This window comes from Trichosurus vulpecula, chromosome 1 (assembly GCF_011100635.1).
Source record: "Trichosurus vulpecula isolate mTriVul1 chromosome 1, mTriVul1.pri, whole genome shotgun sequence".
Lineage (NCBI taxonomy): Eukaryota > Metazoa > Chordata > Mammalia > Diprotodontia > Phalangeridae > Trichosurus > Trichosurus vulpecula.
This window is the reverse complement of record NC_050573.1, coordinates 27,096,863-27,109,890: the sequence shown is the minus strand read 5'-3', so window position 1 is coordinate 27,109,890 and position 13,028 is coordinate 27,096,863. Positions and strand designations below refer to the sequence as shown.

At 43.5% G+C, this 13,028-nt stretch overlaps 1 protein-coding gene across 1 annotated transcript in view; it reads right to left on the bottom strand.

The window, feature by feature from the left end:
- The window catches only part of KSR2 (kinase suppressor of ras 2), a 584,421-nt gene that overhangs the window by 157,468 nt on the left and 413,925 nt on the right, over window positions 1–13,028 (bottom strand). The window lies entirely within an intron of this gene.

The window sequence follows — 13,028 nt, the reverse complement described above, 5'->3', positions numbered from 1 at the left end:
TCATTTCTTATAGCAAATCATATACCACAACTTGTTCAGCCATTCTCCAAATGATGGGCATCCCCTTAGTCTCTAATTCTTTGCTGCCACAAAAAAAGAGCTGCAATAGATATTTTTGGTACATATGGTCCTTTACTTTTTTCTTTGATCCCTGAGCTGCATTTTGAAGGAGGCTAGTGCATTCCAGACAAGGAGGATGGCCTATGCAAAGGCACAGGGAAAGACATTAACTGCCATGTTCAGGGAATGGCCATTTTGGCTGGAGTGTAGACAAGAATGCACAGGTTTAACTGGCTCCCCCCTCCAAAAAAAAGTATGCATGACACATTTTTAAGTTTAAGATGCATTACTATTAACATTTTCTCTATCACTTTCTTAAGTCTAGACAATCAATAAAACAATAAACAAAACCTTGATTTTTAGCATTTGCTGATTTCCAAAGGTACATTTTGTAAGCATTTGCTTACTCTGAACATTTAACAATTGTCTCTCAAGAGTCCTTTGAGCTGCCTACAGCACAGTACTGGGTATAGAATGCCTGAAAGAGAGTAATATAAAATGTGGCTAGAAAGATAAGTGGGAGCTAGATTGTGGAGGGCTTTAAATGCCAAACTGACGGATTTCTTGTTTTGTTCCCCTGGCAATAGGGAGCCATTGAATATAGCAGAGGAAGGTCACGAGTCAATCTGATCTGTGTGTTAGGAATTGCATTTAGAAGATGAGGGATCACTAGGGTTGACTCATCCACACACTAGTGGATGAGCTAACCACTGAGGGAACCATCTATAAAACTGGGACACGCAACCTCAGAGAGAAGTTCAGAAGATTGTCGTCAGCAGAGTACAAGAGAGGCATCAGGGGAAAAGCACTGAAGCAGGAGGGTTGAATTCAATGTCATTGGTTGCTGTTGCTCAGTTGTTTCAGTTGTGTCCCACTCTTTATGTCCCATTTGGGGTTTTCTTGGAAAGATACTGGAGTGGTTTGCCATCTCCTTCTCCAGGTAACGAGATGAAGAAACTGAGGCAAACAGTTGCCCAAGGTCATATAGCTAGTAAGTGTCTAAAGCCAAATTTGAATTCAGGCACATAAGTCTTCTTGACTCCAGATCTGTGGCACTGGATCTGAGTTCAAATCCTAACTCTACCACTTTTCCTTTGTGGCCTTGGGCTACACACTTAACTTTTCTGGTTTCAGTCTTCACATCTGTAAAAATTGTGATTAGATGACCTCCAAGGTTCCTTCCACTTCTTATAAGTCCTACAATGCTGAACTTGTAGTCAAGAGAGACCTACTATTAGTCACTCAGTCAACAAACAAGCATCTCTTAAGGATTTAATACTGGGGATACAAAAAAGGGCAAAAAGAGTCCCTGCATTCAAGCAGTGGACATTATGAACTGAGAGACAACAGATAATGAAGTAGATTCATTCATGATGTAAATAGAGTGGATGGAGGTTCAAATCTGTTTCAGTACTCACCAATAATGTGCCTAAACCTCACTAAACCTCAGTTTCTTTATCTGTTAAGTGGGAATAATAATACCTGCAGGGCCTACCTCACAGGACTAGTTGAGGGAAGCATTTTCTGAGCCTTAATGAACTTTTATACCAACTTAGAGCTAGAAAGGACCCTCAGAGATTAACTTGAACAACTTTCTCATTTTACAGGGAAGGAAGCTGAGGCAGAGACTTGACATGCCCAAGGTCACACGGGAGAATGAGATTTGAACCACGGTCTTCTCCACATCAGTCACTTGGTTCACAGAGGAGCTGGGGGAGGGTGGGGGCGTTCAGTAGTTAAAATGCTGAACCTGGAGTTAGGAAGGCCTTAGTGCAAATCTAGCCTTAGACACTTACTAGCTGCGTGACCCTCGGCAAGTCACTTCACCTGATTGCCTCAGTTTCTTCATCTTTAAAACAGGGTAATATTAGCACCTACTTCCCAGGGTTGCTGTGAGGATTAAATGAGATCACACTCGTAAAGTGCCTTGCAAAGTCTGATATAAATGCCTATACACACCTTATATAAATGCTTGCTAGCTATTATCATCTTTAGTAGGTGACCCCTGCCAGCTCCACCTGACCCTCTCCTGATAACTCCTTCTTCCCTAGATACTAATGCAGGGAGGGAGAAAAGGGGAGAGGGGGAGGGGCAATTCTAGAGAAGTCGCTGGGGCTAAATGAGTTGCATCCGTCTCTCCAGCCACTTGCCTGGGGCTGGGCTTCTTTTTCAGGAGACAGGCTGCAGCCAGCATGGCTGGGAATGGGAAATTTATTGAAGGTTGCCAGGTCAGAGTGAATTTTCGATTTTTATCAGCATCAGCTGGAGTTGTATCTAATCTCAGCTGGATCTGAGTTGAAATGAAAGTTGGATGTGATTATATAAATTGGTGCCTGAGCCTATGAAGGGGGAGGGGAGCACTCGGGCTCCTGTGGCTCGAGAGAGGGATGAGGTCCTTTCCGGTGCTCCTCTTCCCATAGAAGCTCACAACAGATACCTAGCTCTCTCCCATTTGGCCTGGAGCAGAGAGCTAAGCAGGACAAAAACAACTAAATCAGTAAAACAATGCAGATTTACAAATGAGACTCGTGTGCCTAATAAATTGTTCTGATTCATCCCATTCCACTTCAAACAGCTCTCATTTTTAGGGATGTTTTTTCCCCCATGTCAGCCTCTTTGCAACTGCCTTTTTCTTACTGGACCAGATACCCCTGGGATGAGAGGGTGATCAGTCTCTAGGAATTTCACTGGATTTCTACAGTCTGCACCCCAAGGATGTCCCTTTCTCCTATAAGGGAGAAGAGATGGAGGGCTTTTTTGGCTGGCTAGCTAGCTTTAGGCAACAGCCGGGAGCTTGGCCCCAACTTTACTATCACTTTTTGTATATGATGTGAGTTTAGCTTAAGGGAGGTAGCTAGGTTGTGCCATAGTGAAAGTGAAGAAAACTCGAGTTAAAATCCCACCTCAGAAGCTTTCTCTGCCCTGGGCAAATCACTTAATGTGGCTCAGTGTCCTCATAATAATTAAAGCTCCCACCTCCCATGGTGGTTGTGTGGATCAATTCACATAACTTATGTAACGTACTGCATAAATGCTAGTTATTATCATGTAATTTATATTATAGCTGCCCATGAAACAATCAATAAACATTTATTAAGCACCTATCATGTGCTAAGTATTAGGAATATAAAGACAAATGTGAAAAGAGTCTCTACCCTCAAGGAGCTTATGGTCTGACTATGGGAGACAACATGGACAGATATATACAAAATATAAGGATGGAGACTGGATTTATTAGGGTAGGAGCTCAAGGTGAGGAACTTCCTGTATCAAAGCAATCGGTTACTTTCTCTTGAAATTATGGTCTTAGGAAGTTGCCTGTTTGTGAAGTATGTTGTAGTGATGTTTGACAATGTTCTCCGTTTGAGGCTTTCTTCTCCAGCTCATTTTTACAGATGAGAAAACTGAGGCAAACAGTTAAGTCACTTGCCCAGGGTCACATGGCTAGTGTCTGAGGCCATATTTGAACTCAGGTCTTCCTGACTCCAGTCCCAGCACTCTATCCACTGTAGCACCTAGTTGGCCAGGTGATAATAGGGATTCTTTTGTGGGTGTAGGTTAAATGGCTGCCTAGGTTACTTCCAGTGCTAAAATGCTCTGATATACAATCCAACACTCTTCCTCCCTCACACTGCAGGTCTTCCTCCAACCTTTTTGCAAACTCTTTCCCCCCCTCCCCTCCCCACTGCTCTTCGATGTTTCATGAAACCATGTGGCTCCTAATTTCCCGCCATGTTGTTCTGGTAATTAACTGCTTTCTGCTACCTCTTGGAAAGATGAGTTGCCACAAAACATGATGGGAAGAAGGAAATGGTCTAGAAACCAGCACTAGCAGCTTCCACAGAGGAAGCAAGCGGCCATTACTGGACCACTTCAAGAAGGTCTGGAGGGGCTCAGGACCCTGAAATTCCAGAAAGGTGTCAAGTTTAAATTACTGTTGCCATCTCAGGAGATAAGAGTATGGCATAGGAGATCTAGCCTCGTGGGCTGGAAAGGAGCTTTAAGGCCATTGAGCCCAACCCCCTCATATTACAGATAAGGAAACTGAGGCTGATGGAAGTGAAGTGACTTACCCAAGGCCACACAGCTATAGATTTAAACTTAAGTCTTCTTGATTCAAGATTCAACCTCTATTCGTTACACTATCTAGTTGCTTAGAAGTCAGGAAGATCTGAGTTTTAGTCCTGATCCTAGACCCTGAGCTTCTAATTGAAGAATCTTCATCATAGTCCCTCTGTCCCTAGGCCCACACCCTCCCTCTAATTGGAGGGCAGAGACCTCTCTTTCCAGAAACTCCATTTAAGGAAGAAGCCCAAGTCAGAAATCTTTCTTCATTTCCCAGCCAGACTGTACTCTTCTGGACTTCTCCATACCCCTCCCCCAGGTATTTCCCTCCTTCACCTCCACCTCTGCTTTCCTGCATTCTTTTATATGTAGTCTTCCCCCACTGGGCTGTAAACTCCTTGAGGGCACTGACTGTCTTTTGTCTTTCTTTGTATCCCCAGTGCTTAGAACAATGCCTGACACACAGTAGATATTTAATAGATATTTATTGACTATTTTTGGCCATCTTCATGCTGTGGTGAATTAAGTGCACCACTCCCCCACAGCTCTAGGAACAGCAATCAAAGGAACCCTTCCAGATACTACTCCTAGGCTACCATTCTCCTAGATGTGTTGTCTTCCTCTATTAGAATGGAAGCTCCCCGAGGGCAGAGACTAGCTTTACATTTGCAGTTAGCATGGTGCCTGGCACGCAAATGTTATTTCATATGACTCAAACCTCATGTTCCCCACGATTCTTGGTTATCCTGCATTCTATAGGTAAGGAGGTCAGGAGGACTACTTGTGATCTTCTTACCTGTGCTAGTTAGAATCCCTGGCTCATTGGCTCCAGCTCCTCTGAAACAGCTGTGAGTTGGGCAAGTCACTTAACTCAACAGTACTCCAGGCAGCTACAACAAGGTGCTGATCTCCATCTATGGAGGGTATTTCCACACCAGGAGTTCCAAACCACAGGAGTGTACCTCCCCCAAAATCTCATGTATCCAGTCAGTCAAACACAGTGCCAGGCATTGTGCTAAGCACTGGGGAATAGAGAAAGAGGCAAAAGATTGCCCCATGCTCTCAAAGAGTTCACAAAAAAATTCTCAGAAGCTGCCTGGAAAGTACAGTCTTGAACATGGTTCAAACTCTGTCAACAACTAGCGTACCACTTAACCTCCATGACTTCATTTTCCTGATCTGACAAATGGTCATAATAACATTTGATTTACAAATAATTAGGGGTAGCTAGGTGGCACAGTAGATAGAACCCTGGGCTTGGAACCAGAAAGACTCAGCTTCATGAGTTCAAATTTGGCCTCAGACATTTACCTGTGCAAGTCACTTCACCCTATTTGTTGTTTGAGGGAAACCTCAGTTTGCTCATCTCTAAAATAAGCTGGAGAAGGGAATGGCAAATTATCTTTGCCAAGAAGACCCCAAACGGGGTCATAGAGAGTCAGACATGACTAAAAAAAATAAATAACTTAACAGTAAAGATAATTAAAGTGCTTTGTAAAGTTAGAATTCTTTTCAAGAACTGGGTAGAGACATTACTATTGGTGTTTATATGGACCCTCCTTAAAGTGCCAGAATGCATTAGTGCTACACCAAAGATTAGCATGATTAGGAGCCCAGGTATTATCTATTACAGAAGAACTTTCCCCATTATGGTTATTGGAAGGTCTCACTATTGATACCAAAACTGACTTTGTATTTCCTCTTTATATGTGTATTACTCTTTATATACCTGAGCAGGAACAAGCTATGATGGCACAGAGAGCTTGCCTCAGAGTCTGGAAGACCTGAGTTCAAGTCACACTTCTGATAGCTACTGTGCTGTGTGACCCTGTGTAAGACACTTAATCCCTCAGTACCTTAGATAACTCTCTAAAACCATAAACTGCAGAGAAAATGCCATCTATGTTGGTATCAATAATAAACACAATAATAGCTAGAATTTATATAACCCTTTACAATTTGCAAAGTACTTTACATATGCTCATCATATCTCAGTTGGTAGAGGGAGTTCCCTCATCAAAGGATCTTGACACTTGGGAAACCTGCAGCTTCCCTCTATCAAGCACTGTCAGCTGACCAAGAGACACAACCTAAGGAGATCTGGGCCATGTCATCTGCTCTGGCATGATGCATTTAGGATGTCAAGGCATTTCCATCCAACTTGCAACCGAATTTTCTTTTCTGTGTTGTTTCATCCACTTAGTGTGTGGGCTCTTTTAGGTCAGGGATTATCTCAACTTTTCTCTTTGTATCCCCAGTGCTTGGCATATAATAAATGCATTATAATTTTTCATTCATTTGTTGGTTCATTCACAAGTTTGGTTAAAAAAAAACCAACAACTTTTATTTACTTCTCTGTGTATATGTTGACTTCTTCCATAGAATGGAAGCTCATTGAGGGCAGGCACTGTTTTGTTTTTGTCTTTTTTCACCTATTGGGTACATGGTACATAATGCTTAACAAATGCTTTTTCATTCATTCATTTGTTCATTCCCAAGTCCAGTTAAAGAAACAGTTTTTGAGGAACTTGAGGGAACTGAAGGAATTAGGACAGCAGGTTGTTAATTGTGGGAATTGAGTGAACCACATTGACTCCATCTTGTGACTCAATTCTGTAGTTTCCTTTCAGTTTACTTTCTATTCAATTACGGGTCTAGTCCAAATTCTGTCTTGAGAAAAGTTTATTCAGTTATGAAATTGAGAGAAAACTTTCTTGCACTGTCTGGATCTAACCCTGCATGGCTGGGAACTGGCCTGCCTCTACCTGCTGCTTGGAAACCCTTAACTAAGGACCTAGGTCATTATGACCAGAAACTCAGATCCAAAGGAGTTTTCTCACAGTTGTAAATCTCAAGCAACTCATATATCTTATGTGATCTTAATGGCACTGCACTTATCAATCACTTATTGTTTCCATGTTCCTTTGATTTGACAGACACTTGGGGGTGGGGGTGGGGAATGAGACACCTCCTTTTCTAACTTCAGGGAATTTCACTGTTCATTCTCCCCCTCCCAACCTGGAAAGTTCTTAACTTTTCCTTCAATTAGAAATCAGATGACCTAACGTTGTATTATTTCCTTCTGATTTGTTTTATTTGACTAAGTATTTTTGATGTATAAAAATCTGTCTCCCCCTGTATTGGGATCCACCCTAAGCTGAGGAGGTCTGGTCCCAGTTTGTTGGGCAATTGGCACGATTGCTTAACAAATGGGTGTGCTCAGAAGATGGAACCTTTGTCTCCTCAGTCATTTCATCTTTTACCCACCACAATTACTTACTTCTCTGAGTATGTATGTTGTTTTCCTCTGTAGAATATAAGCTCCCTGAGTTTAGGGAATTTTTTTTGTCTTTGTATACCCAATACCTAGCACAGTGCATGGCACATAATGCTTATTAAACACTTTTACATTCGTTCATTTAAAAATAAAACCCTTATATTTACTTTTCTGGGTATATATTGTTTTTCTCCACAGAATCTAAGCTCCCTAAGGGCAGAAACTGGGTTTTGTCTCTATCTCTAGAGCCTAGCACAATCCCTGGCACCACAGTGTGTGTTGAATTTAAATGGCATACCAGGGGTGGGGAATCTACGGTCTCAAGGCCACATGTAGCTCTCTAGGTCCTCAAGTATGGGGCCCTTGCTTGAGGACCTAGAGGGTCACATGTGGCCTTGAGGCCAAAGGTTCCCCACCCCACCCTAGCCCTAACTGAAAACATACCTGAACACACTGGTGTTCCTGTATTTATTGTTATTGTCACCAGCCCAGCTTTGGAGCAGAAGTATAAACTTAGCTCAGAATGCAGGTCCCCAGGTCCCTATCCAGATAATCTGTTCTGCGAGGCCCCAAAGTGGCTGTTTTCTCTGCATGAAATATGCTGTCAGTTACTTTTCATTTCAGATGGCTGGGGGTGGTGGAAGGGAGAGGGGCTCTTCACAGAAACTTGAGGGAGTTCCATGGGCAGGCAAGTATTCATTTTTGAGTATGTACTGGCTTCAAGGCATGTGATTTATATCAGGCTCATCAGCCAGAATTGGAGCTCTGTTACAGTTAATTAGTAGGAACTGTGAGCTGAAGCTAACCCTCTTTTCCCCCCATGGGCTTGACAGCTGGGACGACACAGCTCAAGCATGAGCAGGGTGAAATGCTCACTGAAGCTTCAGGGTGTACTCCCCGCCCTCCCTGGGACTTAGAGAGAGAACACAGTCTGCAAGTCACTCAAGGTTCACCCAAGATAGCAAACCATGGGCGATTCTGCTCTGGTTCCCAGGAAGGGCTCTGTGGAAGAGTTCCCCAGAAGGAGGGTAGTGGTGGCTCAGGTTCAAGAGATATCACTGGTTATGGGTCTGATTGCAGCAAGGCTGCATCATGGAATACACAAGGGGCTAAGGCTATAACCTGGATCCTTCTGGGGGGGAGGGTGGCTTGATAAAGGAGCTCCTAGTGGGTCCCTTGGTCCTTGTGGCAGGGTAGTGGTGGGAAGGTGTCAAAGATAATTGGTGAATGGGCCGAGAGGAACTCAGTAAGCTAGATAAGCTTTTTTTTTTCAAGATGGCCTCTTATTGAGACCCAGTCTTCCTTGGACTTCCAACGAGGAGGGGAGGGATTTCTCTTCTTTAGTGGTAGGTAGGTGTTGCAGTGCTTAGAGTGCTGGACCTGAAGCCAGGAAGATCTGAGTTCAAATCCTGCTTCAAACACTAGCTGTCTGGATGCCTACCTGCCTCAGTTTCCTCATCTGTAAAATAGGGATAATAAGAGCACCTATCTCCCAAGGAGGATGAAATAATATAATATTTATAATGTATTTTGCAAACCTTTAAGCACTATATAAATGCTGACTACTGTTCTTATCGTTAAATTGTTATTGTTGGCAATGGTATTCTTTCTGTCCCTCTCCACAAGCAGCTATGGAAGTTAACACATATATGCGCCACATGAGATCGAAGCTGGCTCTGAAGTCCTCAGCTGCCTCCTCAGCTTTGTGTTGCTTTTGCTGAGAGCAGGAATCTTGAAAGATGAATATTTATGAGGCTGAGAGGTTGGGGTCACTGAATGGGGTGCTCGCTACCCAAGGGGAGATGCTTCCTGCAACTACACCCTTCCCAGAGAAGTAGCTGACTGCTGCCAGGAGAACGAGTAATGCATGCCTGACTGGCCAGATGATACCGACTCGGAGCTGCTGCTCAGACAGTGCATATCTGGGGTAAATTACTCCAAGTCTCCTAAGTCCATCCTTTCCAGAAGAGTGTAATAGGAGTGATAGGCTACTTTTCTTATTTTAAGAATCTGTCAAATAATGTTTATGAGTCATGTGTTTTGAGGATTATTTTGTGATGGAGGAAATAAATAGCTTTCCTATACCTGATATCTACTACTTTGCACATTTCCTATAATGGACCTTTGTTAGTCTCCTTTGGGGAAACTCTAAACGTGAACCAAACCTAAGCTCTCAGAAATCTACCCTGATGTCCTACGTTAGAGTGGGGACATGATGAGTGCAATAAAAACTTTTTAGAGGAATTGCTTATCCCAGATTGAGCTTGGTCCACTTGAGCCCAGATCCAGGGCATTTTGTAAGAGCTGCACACCTGCTGGCTAAGGGTAGCATAAGCATGGAGACAATTCAAAGTATCAGCATCTTCAGAAATTCAAGAATCTTAGAGTGGAAAGGGACCTTCAAAGGCTCATCTAATCCAACCCATACCTGAACAAGAATCCCTTTTATAGCATTGTCCAAAGAGAGACCATCTAACCTTTGCACAGAGACCTCCAGAGAGAGGGAAATGAACATTGAGTTTGGAATGGGGGGAACCTGGTTTCAAGTGTTTTAATCCTGGCTTACCAAGCTGGACTTAAGCTCTCTGAGACTCAGCTTCCTCCTGTGTGAAAAGAGGGGCTTGGACCAAATGGCCTCTAATGTCATTTCCAGCTCTAGAGCTACAAACCCATTTATGATTTCAAGGTTGCCCATTCCTCTTCTCAATAGCTCTGATCATTAGGAAGCATTTCTTTATATTAAGATTACAATTAACTCTTGAGACTTTAATAATAATAATTAATAATAGCTAACATTCAAAAGGTGCTTTAGGCTTTTTAAAGCATTTATAAAGATCATCTCATGTGATCCTCACAACAACCCTAGGAGGAAGGTGCTATTAGTTATCCCCATTTTACAGATGAGAAAAGTCAAACAGGCAGAGATAAAGTGACTTGCCCAGGGTTACACAATGAGTAAGTGTCTGAGACCGGATTTGAACTCAGGTCTTCCTATTCCAGGTCCAGCACTCTGTCCATTGTGTCATCTAGTTGTCAGATTCTACCTACACATTTAGGACCTAGCAGAACGGGGACCATATCTTCTATCAAATGAGACAACTAATCAGCATCTACTATAAGCCTGCTATAAGATGCTAAAGACACAATGTCAAAAATGAATATCTCTTTTCTTCTCCTCTCCTCCCTCCCCTCCCCCTCCCCTTCCCCTCTCTCTCTCTCTCTCTCTCTCTCTCTCTCTCCCCCCACCCCATTTCTGTCTCTCTGTCTTTGTCTTTGTCTCTCTGTCTCTCTCTCTGTTTCTGTCTCTGTCTCTGTTTGTATATGTGTGTGCACACATATACATATGTACAGTACTTGGTAGGCCTTAAAATGCATTAGAAACATCTATTATGATTATTACTTACGATAATGGTGATGGCTAATCCTTAGTATTAAGAAAGGACAATGCCCAAAGTTGACAGTCAAGATATGATTGAGCAAGAATTTCTACCTTGGTTACAATTTTTGTGGTGATGGGCTGTTTTTGTTTTCTGGTAATTTCTTGAACTCAGAGTTGTTAACAGTTCCTAAATGAAGTGGAGGTATCAAATTTAAGATCCATTTGGACAGGCAGCATCCTCTGGGAAGAAAGCACTGAACTGTATGTATTCTTCCTCCCCAATGAATGTAAGCCCAGGGACTCTGCCATGTTTGTCTTTGAGCCCCCTGTGTCTAACACAGGGTGTGTGTGGCACAAGTTAGGCTATTAATTAAAGATCAGTGCTGGATTGATTTTACAGACTTGGAGTATGGAGGCTCAGCCTCTAGCCCAGCTGTGCTGATACCTGGCTGGGTGAGTTTAGGTAAATCACAAGCTCTCAGAGGCTCAGGTTTATCATCTGAAAAAAGGAGACTGGGCAAGATGATCTAAGGGCCTGGCCAGCTCTCTCAGTCTGTGGCTCAAAGGGATAGAATGAAAATCCCCCATCTTCACCGGAAGACAATTTTGTCCTACCAAAAGCAGAAGTGCCTAAGTGACAGAGAGGGACCGTTTGCCATAGTGACCCCTTGGCTCAATTCCTTACCTCTTCAGAAAGGAATTCTACTGTTTGGAAGACATTTAGCAACTATCTTTTCCCCTGGAACTTCCTCTGTGGTATGACCATCTCCATCCTTCCACAATTTACACCGCCCCGCGCCCCATCCCCCGTCTCTGTCTCTGACTCTGTGTCTGTGTGTGTGTGTGTCTCTGTGTCTTTGTGTCTCTGTGTCTGTCTCTCTGTCTCTGTCTCTCTGTCTCTGTCTCTCTCTCTCCCCTCTCTCTTCTTTCTCTACTCTCTCTTCTCTCTTCCTCCTCTTTCTCTTTCTCTTCTGTCTCTGCCTCTCTTTCTCTCTCTCCCTCTCTCTCCTCTCTCTCTCCCCCTTCTGTCTCTCTCTTCTCTATCTCCTTTTTCTCTCCCTCTCCCTCTTTTTCAGTCTCTGTCTTCTCTCTCTCTCTGTCTTCTCCCTTTCCCTCTTTCTTTCTGTTTCTGTATCTCTCTGCCTTCTACCTCTCCCTCTGTCTCTCTATCTTTGTCTTCTCTCTTTCCCTTTGTCTATTTCTATCACTCTCTATTTCTGTCTTCTCTCTTTCCCTTTGTCTCTGTCTCTATTTCTCTCTGTCTCTCCATGTCTGTCTTCTCTCTCTCTGTCTCTGTCTTTTCTCTCTTCCGCTATCTCTGTCTCTACCTCTGTCTTTCTGTCTCTATCTCTGTCTATATCTCTTGGTATCTCTGTTTATCTCTGTGTGTGTCTGTTTCTGTCTGTCTCTTTGTGTCTGTTTATGTCTCTGCATCTCTGTCTCTCTCTGTCTCTTTGTCTCTGTCTCTCTGTCTCTCTCTCTCTGTCTCTCTGTCTGTCTGTCTCTCTCTTTCTCTCTCTCTGTCTCTGTCTCTCTCTGTCTCTCTCTCTCTCTGTGTCTCTTTCTCTCTCTCTCCCTCCCTCCCTCCCTCCCTCTCCTCTTTCTCTCTGTCTCTCCTTTCCCTCACAAAGTCATTAGAGGCCATCTTCATAGAGAGACTGTGGCCATTTTATCATGACCTTGGGGACTTAGCAGCAGTGAAAATGGTAACATTGAGACTCATCTCAGAACTCATTTTTCCATCCATCAGAAAAGAATGGATCACAGCAGGAAGTCAAAGATCTGATCCAGTGAAGTGAGAGAAGAAATTTGGGCCAGGAGACACGGCATTACAGAGGTGGGTGGTTCATCCCCCAGATGGAGCTCCTTTCAGCACCTCCCCCGGCATCTCTCCCTGGAGATTGCCAGGATCTCTTTGGAAGGGAATGGCTTCAGGCTGAGATACCAGGGGAGGTAGTGCTGGACATGAGTCTGAGCAGCAGCTACCCTTCCCTCAGTAGAACGACCAGAGGGGACTTCTAGAACAGAAAAGCTGCTCTATGCAAGAAAGAGCAAAACCATTCTAAGGCTGCAAGGGACGTTAGAGGTCACTTAGTCCAAATATCTTATTTTACAGATGAGGAAACTGAGGCCCAGAGAGGTACAGTAATGTCAACAAGCACGTAAGTGCCAATTACATGCCAGGTCTGGAGCCGCATCTTCCCGACTCTGACTTCCTTGGAGAAGCGAGTGGTGCAGTGCATAGAG